Genomic DNA, 7,148 nt, shown 5'->3' on the forward strand with positions numbered 1-7,148 from the left:
CAACACTCACCTTGCAACCCTACAGATCTAGCTAGGAAGGTCTCTAGGACTTTATGGAAAAATCAAACATGAGGGTGTATTTGTGTGTTTGTGATGTATGTGTAATGATTGTGAGGGTCTCCTTGCCTTTTACAGTAAGCTTGAGGTTATTTTTCACATTGGAGTAAAGTTTGAGCTATGTAGCCAAGCCAAATCTATCTGATTCCTGTACTTTTTGGCCCTTTCCTGGTCACAGGGGAGGTGGACTATCTCACAATTGGGGAAAATCCAGTTCAATATACATATGACAGTGCCAAACAATATGCTTTCAGTTACATTTATGCAGCATAGAATCCCCTATTGAATATCGGACTGGAAGATCTCAAAGCCCATGCCCCTTGTATTAGTTAGCTATTGCTGCATAATAAACCACCCTCAAACCTAGTGGCTTAAATCAACAACCGTTTATGCAGCTCACAAGTCGGTGTGTTGGCAATTTAGCCTGGGCTCAGTTGAGCGAATCTTCTGGTCTCAGCTGGGCTCCCTTTTGACTATGTTGTTAGCTGCAGTTCAGCAGAAGAACTCTGCCTCTGCGAGTTGCCAGCTGTTGGCTGGGGTGATACGGAGGCCACGAAGCCGTGTGTCTCTGCTCATCCTCCAGCGGCCTATCTGTGGAGGTTCTCATGGTGATCAGGCAGGCATGAGAGCAAACAAGAAGATGGAAAGCTTTAAGGCCTAGGCTTGAAAAGGACACTTATGCATGTTTGCTCCAGTCTACTGTCCAAAGAAAGTCTCAAGCCCAGCCCAGACTGAAGAACTCCACCTCTAGATGGGAGGAAGAGCAAAATCATATTACCAAACATCTTTGATACAAGGAGTCAAATAATTGTAGCCGTTTTTGCAAACAATTCACATTATCCTCCTTATTATTTTCTGGTCTATTCTTTAGGGTGCTTCACCATTACATGTCAAATCCAAGACAAATCACAAATTAATTTTGAATATCAGGATTTACTCCAGAAATAAAAAGGTGCTGTAATATTAAAAACCTATTTTTAGAATTCAGTGAACTAACAGACAAAGGTTAATCTTTAATATCTAATTAAAATTTTCCATACTAAGAACATTTCCCTTGTCATCCCTGGTGCAATGTTGAGTACTTCATATCCATTAACTCATTTAAATTGTAACAAAAATACTGGGATATACATGCTATTATTACTCATAATTTGCAGATAAGGAAACTGAGTGTCAGATGTTATAAGGAGGTTGTCCAGAGTCACACAGTTAGTAATTAGCAGAACAAGTACTAAAATACTGCTTACAAGTTAAAAATCACCTTTAACTTGAAGGCACAAGCCCCTCGGTTATGATGGGCACCACTCCAGTGAAAGGGTTCCTCTAGTCTTTCCCAGTCTCCCTCTCTCCACTCAGTTTACAATCTTCAAGAAACAACTCATGTTTTCCAGTGATGATGATTGAGGCCTACTTTGCAAGGCAATCTGCGGAACCAGAGTGCAAATCCCTGTCATCATAGAGCCAGCAGCCTTTGAAGACTTAAACTCCTTGGGAACCAAAACAGCTAGAAAATTTAGAAAAGGACAAATGTAGGAACTGGAACAACTGGTTTGTGCTTTGGGTTTTAGAGGAGAGGGGATTCTACCGTGGATCCAAGAAACAAGAACGTTCAGCTCCAAAACATTTTGTCATACTTATACCAGTTGGAGATGAGGGAAGCTAACATGTCTCTCTTTGGGGAAGTAAATATCTGATGAGTCAGTCCACTCGTCAGGCATCCTTTAGTGCCTTTTGTTTCCATTAGACAACAGCCTAGCTGAGTGACTGAATCAGGACTAGCAGCTTTGATTTGAAGCCAAGAGAGTTTATGAAGATTGGGAGAATGAGAACATAGAAGGTGTGAAGAAATCATTTATTTATTTATTCATTAATTCATTCATCAACTAAAAAAGATTGCTACCCTTCAACCAAGACTCAGTCCGATGTTGGAGAAAGACAGATTAAAGAGAAAATAGTTATGCATCAAGTTATTATTTGGGTAAAACATAGACAATTCCCTAGGCAAGGAAGAAAGTCTAGCCCAGAGAAGAAATTATATTCATTTTTGCCACTTTTATTTACTATTAACATTAGATGCTGAGAAAACTCAGTTTGGGGAATGATTAATTCTTCCCTGAGTGGAGATGTGTAGAACAGAAGTGGTTTCACTGATGAGGTGGCATTTGAGCAAGATCTTGAAGAATGAGTAGGAGTGTGCCAAATCCTCTAAGCTACCTTCTCAGAATACTAAAGATGTGCTATGAGACGTTATAATGTAGCAACCATGGCTCATGACATGGTTGTGTATAAAAACAGCATGACAAGAGGCACAGCATGACAAGCAAAGGCTCACAATTACTGAGTTCTAATCACGATTGCCAGGTTTGTTTCCTTAGCTTAGGGAGTTCTAATAGCTACAGAAATCAATGAGAGACCATGCTTTGCTGTAAGTCTTTCAGACAGAGCTGCTACTAATTGCTCTGAAACTGTGGGTCTGACTGTGTTATGAACCTCACTTCTCAAGTGATCCTGTTCTGGTGTAATTCTCCTTTTAATGGCTATTTGTACAGAACAGCAGAGCCAGAATGGCCCTTGGAGGCATCTTGTCCAGACTTTTGTCATTGGAGCCCTTTCTCCAGACACAATCCTATTTAACATCATAAACAAATCAAAGAGGAGTGTTCGAATTAAGGAGCCCTTGTGTGGCCTGGTCTGTTCAACCACTGCCCAGACTCACAGCTGCAGTGACCCAGGAAGAAGTTCCAAGGAGACCCTGTCACCTAATCAATGATAGTGATCATTGTCTTGTCTAAAACCTTGTTCTTACAGGTGAGGAAATTGATACCCAGAAAAGTTAAGTGATTACTTGAGGTCACACAGGAAAGAGTTGTCATGGCCACCCAAAATTCATGTCTCATTTTACCTTACCCTGGTTAATCTCCCAGGTCTCTTTAGTAAAAATATCAAGGGTCAGGCACAAGTCAGGGATAACATTTTGGCCACTTAGAATAAAACTCATTTAATCTCCTCATATGAAGCAATTTGCAGGACAATGAATCTCAAAACATCAAGCACTTGTTAACAACACAGAATCCTTGACCCCCTTCCAGAATTAATAAATTAAAATTAACTAAAATTTCCTAGGTCAGAATGAGAGATCAGGTATTCAAGACCATCCAGGTGATTGTGATGTAGCCATCCAGGCAGTGGGTTTAAGATTTGCTACCAGATTTATTGTTCTAGGGAAGTTGTGACTTATAAAACTTTGGAACTTAGAACTTCACATGCAGAAGAATATGTGAGTGATTTTTAACTTATTGCAGAGATAGGACGACTTCGGCTAGCGAAGAGTTACCTATAGAGTTCACTAACAACTATAGTTTGGGTGATCAGTGAGTCTTCCCATCTGTCTCCTGAAGATTTCTGCATAAAACTCATTGGCCTGTACATTATCACATGACCAAAAGTCCAACGGGAAATGCTATGGAAGCCATAACAATAGCCCCCCTAAGTTGTCCCTCTGTATGTAATCATCTGACAGTAAGAATCTGCTTGAGTAAGATTTTGGCCTCTAAAATTAAGACTGCTTAAGATGTCTTGGAAAAGTTCAATATACAAATGTATTCTCCTTTATAATGTTTAAACTGGAAAATCCAAATTCATCCAAAGTAGGTAAAGTAGAGATGTCTTTCTTTATAAAATAATGAGTTTTACAGACTTCAAAGAGATCTCAGAAATTAAACAGTTATCTCCATCTTTTTGCAGAGATTGATTAGGGCTGAGGGGGTCCGTACCAAGATAGCATCAGGGCTAGGCCCTGAGTCAAAGGCCAGAAAAATGAGTAAATTTTTTTAAAATGAGTAAATATACGAAATAAAGTATTAAATGGCATACAAAATTGAGTTTCCTCCAGAATTTTATACACATGAAAGTTGAAATAGGTAAGAATCAATAAAAACAAAATGGGATAAGAAAGAAATTCAATTCAAATTAGAATACAGATTATTTGAGAACTTTGTAAATCATCACTGTTATTTTTCAACATGTATTTATTGTAAATCAAATCTGGGCACACAGTGGGTTAAGAGGGTTCATCCTCATTAGTTTCTCAGCAAAAGGGGAAAAAAGCAGTGAGACTGAACTTGATATTTAAGACACTGTGACTTTAGATGGAAAATTTTCTACAGAGGAAGAGCAAAGGGCCAGCATACTAATGACAGTGATTCTAGGGACTGTCCTAAAAAATGCTTCGTCCTTTAAGCAGACATGCAGACTCTTTAATCATAATTCAAACTTCATAGCAAATGCATTTTATACACTGAAATGCAGCGTTTGACAAAATTCATGGCTCTCCCTGCATGTGCCTTTGGCTGTGGCTTAAGCAGCTGCTTCTCACTCTTCTCAAGTTTGTCAGCTTGTGAAAGAGATGCGAAGTGGCCAATTCTGCCTCCTGATAAGGAGAGAATCGAGAAGCTAAGGTACCTCTTTTTGCTAGCCCTGGCTGGAGCAGGGAAAAAGGCATAGGGGACACATGAAATGCTGCTTCCAATGGTGAGGTGGTCTCAGTCTGTGTGCCAGCAAGTGTTATGCTTGGACATCTACCGTCTTTGGAGCTGAATAGTCCTAGGCTTGAACCTCGCCTTCTGCTCTGGGATCATGTGCAAATTTTTCATCAATCTGATCTTGTGCCACCTCTGGGCCTTAGTGTTGCATTTATAAAGTGAGAAAGATAAGAATACTATCTCTCTCTCAGATTTTCTGAGCTCATTATTATTATTTTTTTTTTTTCGGGTACCTAGAGCAAAATAAATTCTCTTTGATGATTGATTTTCTCTTCAACCTTCGTCATAGATTCTATGCTCAGATGTTTTTCTTTTGACAGGTATACCAGTTAGCTTGTGTTGTATAATGAACCACCCCCAAAACATTTGAAACAACCATTTCCTGAGGTCAGAATTCTGTAGATTGGGAATTTGGGCTAGACTTAGCTGGATGGTGTGTTATGGATTTGGCTGATCTTGATTGGGCTTGCATCTGCATCTAGCTGGTAAGTCAATCAGGGCTGTCTGGAACAATGAGACCTTTCTCCATATGAAGATCCTGGGCTTGTTCCCATGGAAATAGTGGAGGTACCAAGAGAGCAGAGTGGAAGCTATAAGACCTCTTGAGAACCAGGCTTGGAACAAATACAGTGTTGCTTCTGACACGTTCTTTTGGCTAAATCAAATCATAAGCCCAACCCAGATTAAAGGGGCATAAAAAAAATTCCTTTTCTTGCTGGAGGAGCTAAAAGAATTGGTGTAATGTTTGCAATCTACCACAGCAGGTAAGCTCTTTCTGTAGACTATTTTAATTGATGGAAGGAGCACTGCACTGCGTGACAGGATACTTAGTTTTTAGTCACTTCACTGAGCCTTACTATCACCATCTACAAAGCAGAGCGTTAGTATCAAAGCTTAAAGTTGTGTCGCCTGGTGATGCACCCCAGAGCTAAGACAAGCATGGATGCCATGCATTTATTTATTTGGGGTTGGGGGCTCCTCCTCTTTTTTTTTTTCTTTCTGACAAGTGTCCTGGGAAATCCTTCTGGAGTAGCAATCTGGCCCTTCTTCTCATTTTGCCAATCAGATCACCCAAGGGTATGGTGATTTAACAGAAGTAATTAATCATTGTGTTTTCCGAAACTGGAAGCCAAGGTACATTAGTCTCATACGAGAGAGCATGTAGGCAAGTGAGGGGGTTATGAAGGAGTGTGTGTAATGAGAGAGGTGAGAGTCTTATAATTAAGGAGGAGCATAAATAATAATGAAAGTCATTAGTGCCACTCGGTTGAAAGAATGTCATAAATGTAATTGGGGCATTAAAGTGAAATCCATTATGACAAACATTAACACATACAAAGGAGGGAAAAATGTGGTTATCTTGAGTTTGACAGATACTGTCAGCTTCCAGTGGGGCCCAGATGGCATTCAGGAAAATGTTATGAGCAGTTTTATTTTAATATTTTTGGTTATGTGATATTTGGGAATCAAATGACACAAACACATGAGCAATTTTCACATGCCTGGCCTTGAAGCGGCTGGCAGAGAAGAGAGGTCATGGAAGGCAGCAGAGGACTGGAGGACTTCCATCTCAGATGCACAATGTTTTTTCCTAGGTGTTGCAATAACTCAAGGCATAGGATGCAGTCTGGCATTTTTCCTCTGTGAAATTCCCTGTTGAACCAGACATGCAGTTTGGACACTTTCTTTAAAAAATAGCAAAGTGTGGGGAGAGCGACAGAGATGAGAATGAGGACATTTAAACAATTATGCAGGAAATTATATGATGCTAAAATTGAACACGGACAGACTGTTCAATGGCAGGATTCCCACTCGTGCTGAGCTTTGCAAATGGGAGGATTTTTTTTTTTTCTTTCTCTCCGGGACTGTAATTTTTGAGCATGAAATAATTCAGAATATAAAACAAAAGAAAAAATTTAAATACGTCTAGAGATGGAGGCAAAGAGAAACAAAAAGAAGTCAATTGTAAAAAAAAGGGATAAAGAGAATTAAGATGAAGTGTGTGTGTGTGTGTGTGTGTGTTCAAAGGGAGGGAATGATAAACGAAGGCAGCGGTTTGGGAAGGGAAATATTCTTCTCTGGGGTTTCTTTTCAGGGCAGGACAGTCTCAAGGGGCTCAAGTCTCTGCCACATGGGGGTATTATAAGGACTCAGTGTGTCTATATATATATAAAGCTTAGCACATTGACTGGAAAATGATAAACCCTCACTAAATGGGAGCTATAATAACTATCATCATAAGTGTTATTGTATGTCAAGGCTGGTGGAGCAATCCATATGAGGGGGGTTCTAGATTATTCATGCATGATGGGGAAGAGGGAGGGATAAAACTGACATCTGTGTCAAGCCCACTGTATGCAAAGAGATTTAGATAATATGTTAGCTCATTTAATCCACGTTGCAGAGCAGCTCAGCAGGCGTTATTGCCTATAATTGAGAAGACAAAGGATCAGGTAGTTTAATGCATGTAAAGCACTATAACAGTCACAGGTACGTAATAAAGGCCCAATGAATGTTAGCTCTTGTGATTGCCATGCTCCAAGTCACACA

The sequence above is a fragment of the Ceratotherium simum genome, chromosome 5 (assembly GCF_057802395.1).
Source record: "Ceratotherium simum simum isolate JZ-2026a chromosome 5, ASM5780239v1, whole genome shotgun sequence".
NCBI lineage: Eukaryota > Metazoa > Chordata > Mammalia > Perissodactyla > Rhinocerotidae > Ceratotherium > Ceratotherium simum.